Source organism: Bos javanicus, chromosome 1 (assembly GCF_032452875.1).
Source record: "Bos javanicus breed banteng chromosome 1, ARS-OSU_banteng_1.0, whole genome shotgun sequence".
Classification (NCBI taxonomy): Eukaryota; Metazoa; Chordata; class Mammalia; order Artiodactyla; family Bovidae; genus Bos; species Bos javanicus.
Genome location: NC_083868.1, coordinates 73255789 through 73273282, shown reverse-complemented (window position 1 = coordinate 73273282; position 17494 = coordinate 73255789). Strand labels below are relative to the sequence as shown.

Below are 17494 nucleotides of genomic sequence, written 5' to 3'. Positions count from 1 at the left end.
TATGCTCCAGGCTGCAGAAAAGAATTGCTTGGTGAAGGTGAAAGGACCAGCATAGGTCAGCTGGGTGGGAATGATTGCCTCACTCAAGTCCATAGATTTTCATCCTGCTATAAACTATGGGTTCATAACTCAAGATCGCTAGAAGGCTGTTTATTATCGTCTGTTTGCTGAAGACAGTTGCTTCTTTATAGTTATAAAGAAAAAGAACCCTTTTTGTTTTGTTTGCTTTTCTTGTTTTTCTTCTTTTCTCAAAAGAAAAAATACCTCTACCAAACTGGCAAATTAAGACAATACTGTGCTGATTGACCTACTGTATGGAAGTCCCATTACCAAAGAATTTCTTTCAGGAACATTTCAAAAGTAAGTTGATCCAAAAGACAACTCCACCATGAGGTTACCTGGAACCTAATCCAGGCTAGAAAGCAGAGTCCAAACAGCTCAAGGTTTTGCAAATTCCACAGCAGCTGCAGGCACAAAATGAAATAAAACAAGGCATTAAGGTGGAGAACATCAGAAACATCTCACTATTTTCCTTATTGTTTTTTGACACTGGACTCTTTAAATATAAATTGTTTACATCGCCCACAAAGAACACCAAAGTGAAACCTCTTGGAGTTTTACTAACAATTCCGTTTATAATTTTTTAACCTTATATGATTTCTTTAGGATACCTTTAAATACATTTATGAACTTAGTTTCATTTTTAAAATATAAATGAAGTCTCAGGACCTTAAAGATCTCAAATATTCCTTCAAGGGAATATTCCTTTGGGTGTCTGAAACACTTGATTTTATCTCTCCATTAGAAATTGTGTGTTCCTACAATTAAAATTCATGCTCAGTCTCACTCTCCTTCATACCAATTCAAATATTCACAGACTTATTGCAAGCTCCAAAAGAGAAGGTACAGTCATATTCACCTTTTTATCCCCCACATGTGACTATAGTAGCAGGTAGTAAATATTGTTATTGTTGCTATGTAACCTTCATGAAGACAAACTTTCTCTATTTTGTTCATTCCTATAACCCCAGCAACTAGAACAATAAACGCTGGGTCGTAGCCTCTCAATAGAGTTTGAATAGATTAGCCTACAGCCTTAATAAATGTAGTAGAAGGAGTTTTAGAATTTTTAACTTTTTAAAACTTTTATTCAATCCGGCCCTCCTTGTAAAAGTCAGTGATCAATCAGAGAAGTAGAATCAGTAGAAGATATCTGTTAAGAGATTTACTGCAAAGAATTGGCTTACCTGATCGTGGGGACTGACTAGACAAGGCTGAAATCCATAGGACAGATCATCAGTAAAGGTAGGCTGGAACACTCAGGTGGATTTCTTCTTCTCTAGACAAGAGTCAGCCCTATTCTTAGGACCTTTCAACTGATTCAACCAGTTGATCATCTTCGATAACCTCCCTACTGAAAGTCAACAAAGGACTTTAATCATATCTACAAAATACCTTTGTAGCAATACCTTGATCTATGCTTGACTGAGTATCTGGGGACTCTAGTCAAATTGACACATTAAAAAAGACCAGCATATCCATCAAATTCCTATTTTGGAACTTTAAAAGTGACTCTTTCCATTTATGTGTTTATTTCTTTATCTTATTTTGTGTAAGAAGGAATAATCCTATATGTATCAAGTTTCTTTAGAAATGTTCACATCATCTGCTCAAGATGTTTCAATAATAGAAACCTAATACCAATTAGCTGGGTAAATTAAAGGACCAGCATGCCCTTGCAAAGACATTTCTCCTCTATTAACTCATATAAGAATTTGAAACAGAGAAAATGCTTACATAGAGATGGTCACTCAGACATCATTCATAATGGAGAAAAATGGTGGAAGAGAAAACCTAAAGATAGTAAAATTGGAATGTAATTTATAGAACATCCACATGATGGAATATTATGTAAACATTTAATAGTATATTTATAAGATAAAATAATAAAGATTAAAATGACAATAAATTGAATAGAGAATAAGAAATCATTACAGAAAACTGATGTCCCAAAACTTAATTCTTGGAAAAACTTGACAACATTGACAAATCTTTATCTAGATAATTAAGAATATTTTTGAATATTTTGATAATTTGAGAATCAAGAATATCAAGAATTACCAAAATCAAGAATAAAAAAGAGAATATCATCACCTATATTATAAAAACTAAAAGATTTGTAAAGGAATACTATGAATAATTATAGTATTCAACAAATTAGATACCTAAACAAAATGGGTTCATTTCTAGAAAGATGCAAACTATCAAAACTGACTCAAGCAGAAATGAAAATGAGTAGACCTGTAACAGAGATTGAATTAGTTATTTTTTAAAGTTTCCACAAAGAAAAGCCTAGGACCAGATGACCTCATCAACAAAGTATATAAACATTTAAATAAAGAAAATATCAATTCTTCACATACTGTTCCAAAAAATAAAATAGAAGCAAACATTTCCTAACTCAGTCTATGAGGCCAGCATTAACCTAATAAGCAAAGCCAGACAGAGACATTGCAAGAAACTACAGACCAACATTCCTTATAAATATAGACACAAGTGTCTTTGAACTACTGGAAAAACAAGTCCAAAAATATGTAAAAAGGATTTTATACCATCACCAACTAATATTTATCCCAGGAATATAAAGGTTGATCATACACATGAAAATCAATAAATATAATACACCATGTTGAAGGCAAAAGGAGAAAGGGGCAGCAGAGGATCAGAAGGTTAAACAGCATCACAGACTCAATATAGACATGAATTTAAGCAAACTCTGGGAGATAGTAGAGGATAGAGGAGGCTGGTATTCTAGGCTAGGGCAGTTCATGGGGTCGCGGAGTTGGCCACGACTTAGTCACTAAATAACAACAACAGCAATACACCATGTTAGATATAAAGAACAAAAACCACATGATCTTCCCAATAGATGCAGAAATTTTTGACAAAGTTCAGTACCCTTTCATGATAAAAATTTGCCAAAGTTCATAGCATCATTCATAACAATCATAAAGTGGAAACAATCCAATGCCCATCAATTGATGAATGAGCATTCCATATGATGGAATATTGTTTGGCAATAAAAAGATTGAATAAGCAAATCCACAGAGACAGGAATGTAGACTAATGTTTTTCAGGGGTGATGGAGATTCAGGGGTATGAAGAAGTAACTGCTAATGAGTACAGGGTTTCCTTTTGGAGTAATGAAGATATTCTGAAGTTAGATGATGATGACAGTTGGAGAGTTCTATGAATATGCCACAAGCCACTGACTTGCATGCTTTAAAACAGTGATTTTTATGGTATGTGAAAAATATCTCAATAAAGATATTTTTTTAAATAGTATATTTACAGAAAGTTTTTAAAAAGATAATAAGGGCTCCAGGCCATGGTTCAGTTGTGCCTTTCCTTAGACCGTATATCCCTCCAGGTATCATAATCTAATTCAGTAATCAAATTAGACCAACAGAAGGCTCCAAATGGAGTGATATTAATCCAGTGCCTCTCAGAATTACCCTGAAGGCATTTCATCTGAATATTTTCTGCATAGCTTTTATCTAAGTTCCTGTTATAAATAGCCATATGGAACTAACTTTTGCATTTTTTGCATGAACACTGAAAACATTGCCCTTCGCATTATCAGGTCATTTATTGCTACCATATTATAAAATACTTTATGAAAATAACATTTTACAATTTATATTTGGAAAAGCAATGTCCTTTAGGAATTATTCTTTTTAATTACCAAAATTATACAACTGATTGTAATTTCTTTTTAGCCTTGGAGAAAGCTCAGTTGAACTGTAGCAATTATGTTGATTAAAATAATTAACATATTTGTATCTCCATTTTTTTCTTTGTTTTTCTTTTTCTATTCATAATTTGCTATGTTATGGCATGGAATTTAAATTACTTCAGATCCCAATATTTGAAGTGCAGGTGCAGGACTCTGGACTAAGTTTCAATATTTAATTGTACCTTACATTAAATCAGGATTTCTCTGTATTGATACTATTGCTATTCTGAGCAAGATAATTCTTTGGTGAGGGGAGGCTGTCCTGTGCATTGTAGTATACTCAACAGCATCTTGGCCTCCACCCACGAGATGCCAGTAACAAGTCTTCAGTTAGACAACCAAAAATGTATTCAGACATTGCCAAATGTCCCCTGGAGGGCAAAATTGCCCATGATTAAGAATCACTATCTTAAATCATCATTGAAAAACTGACGCCCATTACTCTTTCCAATCAGTCTTAAGGTGACAAAAATTCATTACTCTAGATGGATAGGTAGGTAGGTAGATAGATAATAGATAGATAGTTTCATACTTTGCTCACTTATTTGAGATGAATCAAGGATGTCTCTGAACTGGATGTCAGTCCCTGAAGCAGAGCTACTTCCACACAGATCTTTAAAAAAAGAATTTTCTAATCTTTCATTTGAACCCAACAATCCATTAAAAAGAAAATTAAATCTTAGATGAGGAAACAGATAAAGGGATATGATCAATTTCAGGGCTAAATTCCAAATTCAGTGCTGTTCCTCTTACTGCCAGGAAAACCTTCCTCTCTGTCTACATATAGCATCCCTCCCCAGGTGGTCAAGGATGGGAGTGAAGTCCTATGAGGCTAAAGATAATCTTCTAAAGTGATCTTCTAAGTATTCCAGTCAATACCTAGAAAATGGACTACCTCTTCCCAGAGTACACTGTATTCCAATCTAACTGAAACTCACAAATTTCCATTAGCTCTAACTTCCTGTTTACAGGGAATGAAAGGGATAGAAGAATGAGTTAGATACTAGTAGGAAACAATCAATCAGATCCTAAAGTAGGGGCATTCCATAAGACAACTGGTCTGAACTATTCCAAAATGTCAGTTATCTTGAAAATAAACAATCAAAAAACAAAATCATGGATAAACTATTTTGGAATAAAATAGACCAGCCATCATAGTAAATAAATGCAACATGTGGACCTAGATTTGAATCCTGGTAGTATCTAAAAGGATTCTTGAAGAGAATTTTGAATTTAGATTTCATCAGTCTTATTTTTCTTATATGTGATAATGGTGGTGTGGTATAAGAGGAGATTGTTCTAATTCTTAAGAGATACTTGGGGAAACTATTTTGGGATAAAGTGCCATGATATCTGCAACTTTCTAATTGGTTGACAACAATAAAACAACAAAGATAGATAGACACATATGGTAAAATATTAACATTTCTTGAAGTTTAAATGGAAGATATGAAGTTTGCTGTACTATTCTTTCAGTTTCTCAAAACATATGGAATATTTTCATATTTTATAGAAAGTTCAGGGGAAACTAACAACCCTCCTTAAATGCACTGATTAAGAGTAACCCACAGGTCACTTTCAGTTGGGGAAGGTCCATGGTTATGCTTCAAGGACCCCACAAACTCCTTACAGTTGCGAGCAGATGCAGCTCTACCTTTTCTATAGTTCTCATTCAAATGTTCAAGGGGGTCCCATGCCTTCAGAAGGGCTGAGGCCTATAGGCTTGTCTGAAGATTTTAGGTCTGATGCCTGCCAATGTGAGAGATTTTTGAGTTGCAATTCAATTGCAATTGCTGTTCCAATAACATGTAAGTCACAGGACCTTAGAACTGAAAGGAAGGAAAGTTAGGAATGATTTAATTAATGTCTTTAATTCTAAAGACAGCAGCTCTGAAATAGACCTTGTCCAGGATCAGGCAATTAGCTCAGTGGTAGACTTAAATTGAAGAAAGTAGGGAAAACCACTAGACCATTCAGGTATGACCTAAACAAATCCCTTATGACTATACAGTGGAAGTGAGAAATAGATTTAAGGGCCTAGATCTGATAGATAGAGTGCCTGATGAACTATGGACGGGAGGTTCGTGACATTGTACAGGAAACAGGGATCAAGACCATCCCCATGGAAAAGAAATGCAAAAAAGCAAAATGGCTGTCTGGGGAGGCCTTACAAATAGCAGTGAAAAGATGAGAAGCAAAAAGCAAAGGAGAAAAGGAAAGATATAAGCATCTGAATGCAGAGTTCCAAAGAATAGCAAGAAGAGATAAGAAAGCCTTCCTCAGTGATCAATGCAAAGAAACAGAGGAAAACAACAGAATGGGAAAGACTAGAGACCTCTTCAAGAAAATTAGAGATACCAAAGGAACATTTCATGCAAAGATGGGCTCGATTAAGAACAGAAATGGTATGGACCTAACAGAAGCAGAAGATATTAAGAAGAGGTGGCAAGAATACACAGAAGAACTGTATAAAAAAGATCTTCACGACCCAGATAATCACGATGGTGTGATCACTGACCTAGAGCCAGACATCCTGGAATGTGAAGTCAAGTGGGCCTTAGAAAGCATCACTACAAACAAAGCTAGTGGAGGTGATAGAATTCCAGTTGAGCTATTCCAAATCCTGAAAGATGATGCTGTGAAAGTGCTGCACTCAATATGCCAGCAAATTTGGAGAACCCAGCAGTGGCCACAGGACTGGAAAAGGTCAGTTTTCATTCCAATCCCAAAGAAAGGCAATGCCAAAGAATGCTCAAACTACCGCACAATTGCACTCATCTCACACGCTAGTAAAGTAATGCTCAAAATTCTCCAAGCCAGGCTTCAGCAATACGTGAACCGTGAACTTCCTGTGTTCAAGCTGGTTTTAGAAAAGGCAGAGGAACCAGAGATCAAATTGCCAACATCCGCTGGATGATGGAAAAAGCGAGAGAGTTCCAGAAAAACATCTATTTCTGCTTTATTGACTATGCCAAAGTCTTTGACTGTGTGGATCACAATAAACTGTGGAAAATTCTTCAAGAGATGGGAATACCAGACCATCTGACCTGACTCTTGAGAAATCTGTATGCAGGTCAGGAAGCAACAGTTAGAACTGGACGTGGAACAACCGACTGATTCCAAATAGGAAAAGGAGTTCGTCAAGGCTGTATATTGTCACCCTGTTTATTTAACTTATATGCAGAGTACATCATGAGAAACTCTGGACTGGAAGAAACACAAGCTGGAATCAAGATTGCCGGGAGAAATATCAATAACCTCAGATATGCAGATGACACCACCCTCATGGCAGAAAGTGAAGAGGAACGAAAAAGCCTATTGATGAAAGTGAAAGTGGAGAGTGAAAAAGTTGGCTTAAAGCTCAACATTCAGAAAACGAAGATCATGGCATCCGGTCTCATCACTTCATGGGAAATAGATGGGGAAACAGTGGAAACAGTGTCAGACTTTATTTTTGGGGCTCCAAAATCACTGCAGATGGTGACTGCAGCCATGAAATTAAAAGATGCTTACTCCTTGAAAGGAAAGTTATGACCAACAACTTTGGTCATATTTGGTCAATAGATAGCATATTCAAAAGCAGAGACATTACTTGCCAACAAAGTCTGTCTAGTCAAGGCTATGGTTTTTCCTGTGGTCACATATGGATGTGAGAGTTGGACTGTGAAGAAGGCTGAGCGCCGAAGAATTGATGCTTTTGAACTGTGGTGTTGGAGAAGACTCTTGAGCGTCCCTTGGACTGCAAGGAGATCTAATCAGTCCATTCTGAAGGAGATCAGCCCTGGGATTTCTTTGGAAGGAATGATGCTAAAGCTGAAACTCCAGTACTTTGGCCACCTCATGTGAAGAGTTGACTCATCAGAAAAGACTCTGATGCTGGGAGGGATTGGGGGCAGGAGGAGAAGGGGATGACAGAGGATGAGATGTCTAGATGGCATCACTGACTCGATGGACGTGAGTCTGAGTGAACTCCGGGAGTTGGTGATGGACAGGGAGGCCTGGCGTGCTGCGATTCATGGGGTCGAAAAGAGTCGGACACGACTGAGTGACTGATGTGATCTGATCTGATCTGGTCTATCCATGAAGCTGACCACCTGTTTAATACTGCAGCTCCCTCCACCACCAGCCCCAAAAGTATGTGGTCCCACTATCTATTATTTTCCATATCAACTATGACCTTCGAACATTCTAGAAAATTTTCCTGTCTAGTATCAGTTCAGTTCAGTTCAGTTCAGTCGCTCAGTCACGTCTGACTCTTTGCAACCTCATAGACTGCAGCATGCCAGGCTTCTCTTTCCATTACCAACTCCCAGAACTTACTCAAACTCACGTCCATCGAGTTGGTGATGCCATCCAACCATCTTTTCCTCTGTCGTCCCTTTCTCCTCCTACCTTCAATCTTTCCCAGCATCAAGGTCTTTTCAAATGAGTCAGTTCTTTGCATCAGGTGGCCAAAGTATTGGAGTTTCAGCTTCAGCATCAGTCCTTCCAATGAATATTCAGGACTGATTTCCTTTAGGAATGACTCATTCGATCTCCTTGCTGTCCAAGGGACTCTCAAGAGTCTTCTCCAACACTAGTTCAAGAGCATCAATTTTTCAGCGCTCAGTTTTTTTTATACTCCGACTCTCACATCCATACATGACTACTGGAAAAACCATAGCTTTGACTAGATCAACCTTTGTTGGCAAAGTAATGTCTCTGCTTTTTAATATGCTGTCTAGGTTGGTCATAACTTTTCTTCCAAAGAGCAAGCGTCTTTTAATTTCATGGCCTGAAGTCATCATCTGCAGTGATTTTGGAGCCCCCCAAAATAAAGTCTGTCACTGTTTCCATTGCTTCCCCATTTATTTGCCATGAAGTGATAGGACCAGATGCCACGATCTTAGTTTTCTGAATGTTGAGTTTTAAGCCAACTTTTTCACTTTCCTTTTTCACTTTCATGAAGAGGCTCTTTAGTTCTTCTTTGCTTCCTGCCATAAGGATGTTCTCATCTGCATGTCTGAGGTTATTGATATTTCTCCCAGCAATCTTGATTCCAGTTTGTACTTCATCCATACCAGTGTTTCTCATGATGTACTCTGCATATAAGTTAAATAAGCAGGGTGACAATATACAGCCTTGACATACTCCTTTCCAAATTTGGAACCAATCTGTTGTTCTATGTCCAGTTCTAAATGTTGCTTCTTGACCTGCATACAGATTTCTCAGGAGGCAGGTCAGGTGATCTGGTATTCCCATCTCTTGGAGAATTTTCCAAGGTTTGTGGTGATCCACACAGTCAAAGGCTTTGGCATAGTCAATAAAACAGAAGTAGATGTTTTTCTGAAACTCTCTTGCTTTTTCAACAATCTGACAGATTTTGGCAATTTGATCTTGGTTCCTCTGCCTTTTCTAAATCCAACTTGAACATATGGAAGTTCACGGTTCATGTACTGTTGAAGCCTGGCCTGGAGAATTTTGAGCATTACTTTACTAGCATGTGAGATGAGTGCGGTAGTTGAGCATTACCGCAATTGTGCAATTACCACAATTGTGCGGTAGTTTGAGCATTCTTTGGCATTGCCTTTCTTTGGGATTGGAATGAAAACTGACCTTTTCCAGTCCTGTGGCCACTACTGAGTTTTCCAAATTTGCTGGCATACTGAGTGCAGCACTTTCACAGTATCATCTTTTAGGATTTGAAATAGCTCAACTGGAATTCCATCACCTCCACCAGCTTTGTTCGTAGTGATGCTTCCTAAGGCCCACTTGACCTGCATTCCAGGATGTCTGGCTCTAGGTGAGTGATCACAGCATCATGATAATCTGGGTCATGAAGATCTTTTTTGTATAGTTCTTCTGTGTGTTCTTGCCACCTCTTCTTAATATCTTCTGCTTCTGTTAGGTCCATACCATTTCTGTCCTTTATTGTGCCCATTTTTGCATCAAGTGTTCCCTTTGTATCTAATTTTCTTGAAGAGATCTCTAGTCTTTCCCATTCTATTTTTTTCCTCTATTTTTTTGCATTGATCACTGAGGAAGGGTTTATCTCTCCTTGCTAATCTTTGGAACTCTGCATTCAAATGGGTATATCTTTTCTTTTCTCCTTTGCCTTTAGCTTCTCTTCTTTACTCAGCTATTTTTAAGGCCTCCTCAGACAACCACTTTGCCTTTTTGCATTTCTTTTTCTTGAGGATGGTCTTGATCATTGCCTCCTGTACAATGTCACAAACCTCTGTCCATAGTTCTTCAGACACTGTTTCGGATCTAATCCCTTGAATCTATTTGTCACTTCCACTGTATTATTATAAGGGATTTGATTTAGGTCATACCTGAATGGTCTAGTGGTTTTCCCTACTTTCTTCAATTTAAGTCTGAATTTGGCAATGAGTTCATGATCTGAGCCGCAGTCAGCTCCCAGTCTTGTTTTTGCTGACTGTATAGAGCTTCTCCATCTTTGGCTGCAACAAATATAATCGATCTGATTTCTGCATTGACCACCTGGTGATGTCCACGTGTAGAGTCTTCTCTTGTGTTGTTGGAAGAGTGTATTTGCTAGTATGCTTATTGTTTATTGTCAGTTTTCCCCATTGGAATATATGCTCCTTACTGCTACTGCTGCTAAGTCACTTCAGTCTTGTCTGACTCTGTGCGACCCCATAGACGGCAGCCCACCAGGCTCCCCTGTCCCTGGAATTCTCTAGGCAAGAATACTGGAGTGGGTTGCTACTTCCTTCTCCAGTGCATGAAAGTGAAAAGTCAAAGTGAAGTTGCTCAGTCGTATCCGACTCTTAGTGACCCCATGGACTGCAGCCTACCAGGTCCTCCATCCATGGGATTTTCCAGGCAAGAGTACTGGAGTGGGGTGCCATTGCCTTCTCCATTTTATGCTCCAAATATAGAGATCTTTATTTTATTTATTGCTTTGTCCCAAGTGCCTAGAGCAATGCCTGGCACAGAGAAGATACTCAATCCTGGAAATTTTTGCTGTATTAATGAATATTCTCTCTTTGCAAACTAAGATGTAATTTCAACTTAAAGGGGACCACAGAGAAGAAGAAAATTAATAAGTAGTAGAAGGGGGCTTCCCTCGTGGCTCAGTGGTAAAGAATCCACTTGCCAGTGCAGGAGACAAGGGTTTGATCCCTTGTTTGGGAAGATCCCGCATGCCTTGGAGCAGTTAACCCTGTGTGACACAACTATTGAGCCTATGTGCTGGGAGCCAACACTACTGAGCCCAAGTGCTGCAACTGCTGAAGCCCATGTGTCCTAGAGCCCACAGAGTAGCCACCGCAATGATATGCCTATGCACCTCAGTTATAGAGTAGCCTCTGCTCACGAAAATTCGAGAAAAGCCCATGTAGCAATGAGGACCCAGCACAGCAAAAATAAAAAATAAATAAAATAAAAATAAGTAGTGGGACTTCCCTGGTGATTCAGGGAATTCCATGGATTCCACTGCAGAGGGGGCAGGTTCAGCCCCTGCTTGGGGAAACTAAGACCCTGTATGCCACACAGCATGGTCCACAAAAAAAAAAAAAAAGTAATAATAATAAGTCGGAAAAGTGAAGGAGAAAGGTTATGCTGGATTTTTTCCTTATTTAAAAGGTAGGATTTGATGAAATGGATGTATGACCAGCAGCCTGTCCTGTCAGCTAGCACTGCTTCATACATGGAACAGTTAGCAACATCTTTTCCTGCCTGGGGGCTTACATGTTGCAATTCATGTAATAAGAATTGTAACTGTAGTTGCAATTCTCTTGTAATAATTTCCTAAATATTTAATACCTGAATGACTTCCTAATAGGGTGTTAATTTACTACATCCCAGCCATAATTAAGAAGCATCCATTCAGGTTGGTTGGGATTGAAGGCCACAAGTTTAGCTTTTAGAGCCAAGTAAATAAGAAAAGTGCACGGGCATTATGTGGAGGAGCGTTTACACAGAGGAGCGTTTGCACGCACACGCTAACCCCGGCAGCTGTGTTTTTCTAAGATTCATCCTCTGCTTTGGGCCCAGAAAGCTTCCTTCTGTTTTGAGTGTGAAGGTGAGATGAACCCAGAGTGCCCAGCTCACAGTGGGGCTCTGCGGTGGCTCCCCCAGTAGTCACTCTTCAGAAGACCTTAACCTGGTATTATGGAGACATCCCATCTACAGGTGTGGCTGTGGGTATCAGCTACTAAACTTCACCAGAAACAGACTAAAATCAGAGAGCAAAAAGTGATAGCTGTGGAAACTAAACATTCCTTATGTTTTGATAGTAACTTTTCATTGTAAAGACTCATGTATTATCTTACCATGACCTCAAGTTTTAGAGGAACAAATAGACTGACGGGTACTCTGAAGGGATTCTGAAGAAATCTGACAAAATATAGTCAGATTTTTCTTTTTCCACCCCCAGCATGTTGCATGGGTGGAGAGACCCAGGGCCTTTTAGGAAGTTTTCCCATATTACATAACACTTCTCATCACTGTGGGCTTATCTCATTCTTTTTTTTTTTTGGATGCAATGTTACTTGAATCATTACTGGCTTCCATTCATAGTAACAGGCCATCGTCTCTGCTCACATATTTCCAGATTGCCAGACATAAGGAAGGGAGAAGGCAATGGCAGCCCACTCCAGTACTCTTGCCTGGAAAATCCCATGGATGGAGGAGCCCGGTAGGCTGCAGTCCATGGGGTCACTAAGGGTCAGACACAACTGAGTGACTTCACTTTCACGAATTGGAGAAGGAAATGGCAACCCACTCCAGTGTTCTTGCCTGGAGAATCCCAGGGACGGGGGGCCTGGTGGGCTGCCGTCTATGGGGTCACACAGAGTTGGACATGACTGAAGTGACTTAGCAGCAGCAGCAGCAGATCTAAGGAAAAGAGGTTTAATGAGAGTTTCCTTAAAAAAATAAAAAAACTTTCATTTTTGTGGTTGCTGTTGCCATTATTCATTGAAGAATTATTTAGTGAATGACTAAATGTTTAGTGTTTAGCAGAATGTGCCAAGCACCAGAGAAATAGTACAAAAACACTGCTCCTTTTCCAAGGAGTTTATAGTCTTGACTCATAAAACAGAGAAATAAGAAACCAGAAAGCTGAAATACAGAAAGAGAGAGGCAACAAAGGAGGTAAGTACAGATTGACTTTCAATAGGAAATGCTATGGGTGAAAATTTCCAAAACAGGAGGCAAGAACTAAGATAAACATGCCACTACCCGGAGAAGGCACTGGGAGCATTTTATATATTTCCTTTGAATTGTTTTAATATAGTTGTGCGCATCCTGAGGGTAGAATCTGCTATTCCACCTTTTCTTCACTTAATATAAGACCATAAGCATTTCCCCTACATTATTCAAAACTAGTCGTAAGCATGTTTTAGCCCTATAAAGATGCTATAATTTGCTTATCCTATTCCTCATTGTTCATCACTAACAAGGCACATTGTTTTCATTCAGATTAACTCATTCACCCCGCATTTATTGAACCCTTGGCTGTCAGGGGTCAGACACTGGGCTGGGTTTGAAGATGTAAATTGAGTAAGTCTAGAGAGACCTCATGAACTCAAAAGGTGAACGAAGACCTGGGAAGCAGACATCCAACATGAAAATAAGGTGATGAGAGGAGGCACAAGGGGTTACAGTAACCCAAAGAGGAAAGAATCTACAGAGACCACACATCGGGTGGCTTAAACAACAGAAATGTATTTTCTCATAGTTCTGGAGGCTAAAAATCCAGGATGAAGGTGTTTGGTTTGATTTGGCTTCTTATACGGTCTTTCTCCTTGCCTTGCATCTGGTGGCCTTTCACTGTGTCTTCACGTGGCCTTTCCTCTGCCTGTGTGCACCCCTGGTGTCTGTAAGGACATTGGTCAGATTGAGTTATCATATCCTAAGGGCCTCATTTTAACTGAATCACCTATCTCCAAAGACAGTCACAGTTTGAGGCTTTGGGTGGGGTCAGGGCCTTAACACGAGAATTTTAAGGAGATCCAATTTAGCCTAAAATGTTTAGTGAAAAGAAAATGCTTCTGGAAGGAGGTGACAATTTGCTCATTATAGAAGGATGAATAAAAATGAAAAGTGGAAGGAAATAGAAATAGTACATATAATATAACATGTATAATATTTGGGGTTGACCAAGTGACCAAAAAGTTCAATCAGGTTTTCCTGTAAGGTGTAAGAGAAAAACATAAATGACTTTCTGGTCAACTCAATGTATATATTAAGGTCTTGTTACTGTTGTTTAGTTGCTAAGTCATGTCCAACTCTTTTTGTGACCCCATGGACTATAGCCCACCAGGCTCTTCTGTCCATGGGATTTCCCAGGCAAGAATATTAAAATGGGTTGTCATTTCGTTCTCCAGGGGATCATCCCAACCCAGGGATTGAACCTGCATCTCCTGCATGAGCAGGTGGATTCTTTACCACTGAGCCACCAGGGAAGCCCTATATTAAGGCCTTGGGACATGAACAAAGATACATCATGTACAGAGGAACTACAAGAATTTCAGCATGACTAGTGCAAAGTGGAAAGAAAAATGAGGAGTACAGAGGCAATTATAAATAATTCTGAAAAATATAAAGTTTTGTCCATATTTCTGATTATTTCACTGAGATTGGCTCTGGATAGAATGACGGAGCCAAAGATGGGTTCTGCCCACACCACACTGCACTCTTTCCCCGTGTTTTCTGTGTTGATACTTAACCAATCATTGAAGTTTCCCAGGCTTTTGGCTAGAGATCGAAGGCTTGCTTCAGGGGAGTCACCAGCAGCCTTCAGCAGCCTGCCATCTCTCCAGGGAGTCCTGGATACACATCTAGTCACTTCTCTGCCCTCTTTTCTGTTAGGTTTCACTACTGTCTCTCCAAACTTGCATGGAAGACTCAGGCTCCTAGGTCTCCAGTTCACCCTCAGAAACATCGGTCATGCTGTTTGAATGGGACACAAGCAAGGGATTAAACACCATGGCTGGGACTTCCCTAATGATCCAGTGGTTAAGAATCAGCCTGCCAATGCAGAAGACACAGGTTCGATTCCTGGTCCAGGAAGATCCCACATGCCTTAGGGCAACTAGGCCCATGTGCTACAACTACTGAGCATGCCCACCCTAGAGTTCATGTTCCAAAACAAGAGAAACCTCCACAATGAAAAGCCTGGGCACAGCAACTAGAGAGTAGCCCTCCAGTTACTTCAACAAGAGAAAGCCCACGTGCAGCAACAAAGACTCAGGGCAGCCAAAAATAAACAAAATTTTTTAAAAACACCATGGTTTCCATTTCTCGATATCCCCTCTTTTGAACTAGACTATCAATTACTTGGCATGTCTCATCTCCTTGAATGATGACAACCTGGCACTATAATGAAACTAGGGAAAGATCATTGGTGAGTCCTTTTGCTCCCCAGAACCTCAGTTTCTCTACCTGTAAAATGTGGAACACGAAATTTTTGGAAACTATGCTTCCACCAAGCACACTAACATTTTTGCACAGTGCTTTAAAGTGTTTAAAATACTTTTGATAAATAGGACCTTCAGTTCAGTTCAGTTCAGTCGCTCAGTCGTGTCTGACTCTTTGTGACCCCATGAATTGCAGCACGCCAGGCCTCCCTGTCCATCACCAACTCCCGGAGTTCACTCAGACTCACATCCATCAAGTCAGTGATGCCATCCAGCCTTCTCATCCTCTGTCATCCCCTTCTCCTCCTGCCCCCAATCCCTCCAGCATCAGAGTCTTTTCCAATGAGTCAACTCTTCGCATGAGATGGCCAAAGTACTAGAGTTTCAGCTTTAGCATCATTCCTTCCAAAGAAATCCCAGGGCTGATCTCCTTCAGAATGGACTGGTTGGATCTCTTTGTAGTCCAAGGGACTCTCAAGAGTCTTCTCCAACACCACAGTTCAAAAGGACCTTACTTAGTACAAAAATACCCAATAAATATTTGCTGACACAAATGACAGTGAGGACTCTGTGTTAACTGAAAGGAACCTGTTTTTGTTCAGTTGCTAAGTCATGTCTGATTCTTTGCAACCTCATGGACTGTAGTCCACCAGGCTCCTCTCTCCATGGAATTTCCTAGGCAAGAAAACAAGTGGGTTGCCATTTCCTTCTCCAGGGGATCTTCTGGACCCAGGGACTGAACCCACATCTCCTGCATTGGCAGGCAGATTTTTTTTTTTTAATATCCACATAATTTATATCTCACAGTTCTCCTGACAAATGAACATTATTCAAGAACACACTGTAAACACAGATAAGAAGAAACATACAAAATGTTTTAAATGATGCACAACAAAATCCAGCAGTTTAAAGAATGCCTGTGAACTCTTGCTCAATGCAAAGAGTAAATTTAATACTCATTTGAATAGTAATAAAAATATAATCTTTTATATATATGGATCTTGGCAGGCAGATTCTTTACCACTGAGCCACCAGGGAAGCCTGAAAGGAGACTATTTAATGACAGTTTCCTCCAATCATTAAACCTGAGAACCAGTTAAGATTTTTAAATGACTATCAACCAGCATATGTAAGAATTAATTTTAATTCCTAAGTTTAATTCCTAAATATTGTCCAACCTGAGGGAAATGGTCTAAGCACAGTTGTCACCTTAAAAAAAAAAAAAAGGAGAGAGCACCTCCTTTGTGTAGTGAATGAAGTGAGTGAAGTAGCTCAGTCGTGTCCAACTCTTTGCGACTCCATGGACTGTAGCCTACAAGGCTCCTCTGTCCATGAAATTTTCCAGGCAAGAGTACTGGGGTGGGTTGCCATTCCCTTCTCCAGGGGATCTTCCCGACCCAGGGATCGAACCCAGGTCTCCAGAATTGCAGGCAGACACTTTACCGTCTGAGCCACCAAGGAAGCCCATAATTGCCAAACATCCAACTGGATCATGGAAAAAGCAAGAGAGTTCCAGAAAAACATTGATTTCTGCTTTATTGACTATACCAAAGACTTTGACTATGTGGATCACAATAAACTGTGGAAAATTCTGAAAGAGATGGGAATACCAGACCACCTGACCTGCCTCTTGAGAAATCTGTATGCAAATCAGGAAGCAACAGTTAGAACTGGACATGGAACAACAGACTGGTTCCAAACAGGAAAAGGAGTTCGTCAAGGCTGTATATTGTCACCCTGCTTATTTAACTTATATGCAGAGTACATCATGAGAAATGCTGGACTGAAAGAAGCACAAGCTGGAATCAAGATTGCCGGGAGAAATATCAATAACCTCAGATATGCAGATGACACCACCCTTATGGCAGAAAGTGAAGAGGAACTACAAAGCTTCTTGATGAAGGTGAAAGAGGAGAGTGAAAAAGTTGGCTTAAAGCTCAACATTCAGAAAACGAAGATCATGGCATCTGGTCCCATCACTTCATGGGAAATAGATGGGGAAACAGTGGAAGAAACAGTGTCAAACTTTATTTTTTTGGGCTCCAAAATCACTGCAGATGGTGACTGCAGCCATGAAATTAAAAGACACTTACTCCTTGGAAGAAAAGTTATGACCAACTTAGATAGCATATTGAAAAGCGGAGACATTACTTTGCCAACAAAGGTCCGTCTAGTCAAGGCTATGGTTTTTCCAGTGGTCATGTATGAATGTGAGAGTTGGACTGTGAAGAAAGCTGAGTGCCAAAAAATTGATGCCTTTGAACTGTCGTGTTGGAGAATACTCTTGAGAGTCCCTTGGACTGCAAGGAGATCCAACCAGTCCATTCTG

At 39.6% G+C, this 17494-nt stretch overlaps 1 long non-coding RNA gene across 1 annotated transcript in view; it reads left to right on the top strand.

Moving 5' to 3' along the window:
• The first annotated feature begins 858 nt into the window (after window positions 1-858).
• The window catches only part of LOC133244827 (uncharacterized), a 34922-nt gene continuing 18286 nt past the window's right edge, over window positions 859-17494 (top strand). The window contains exon 1 of the long non-coding RNA XR_009735527.1: window positions 859-1305. This is a non-coding gene — a long non-coding RNA (uncharacterized LOC133244827). The remainder of the gene's footprint in view (window positions 1306-17494) is intronic.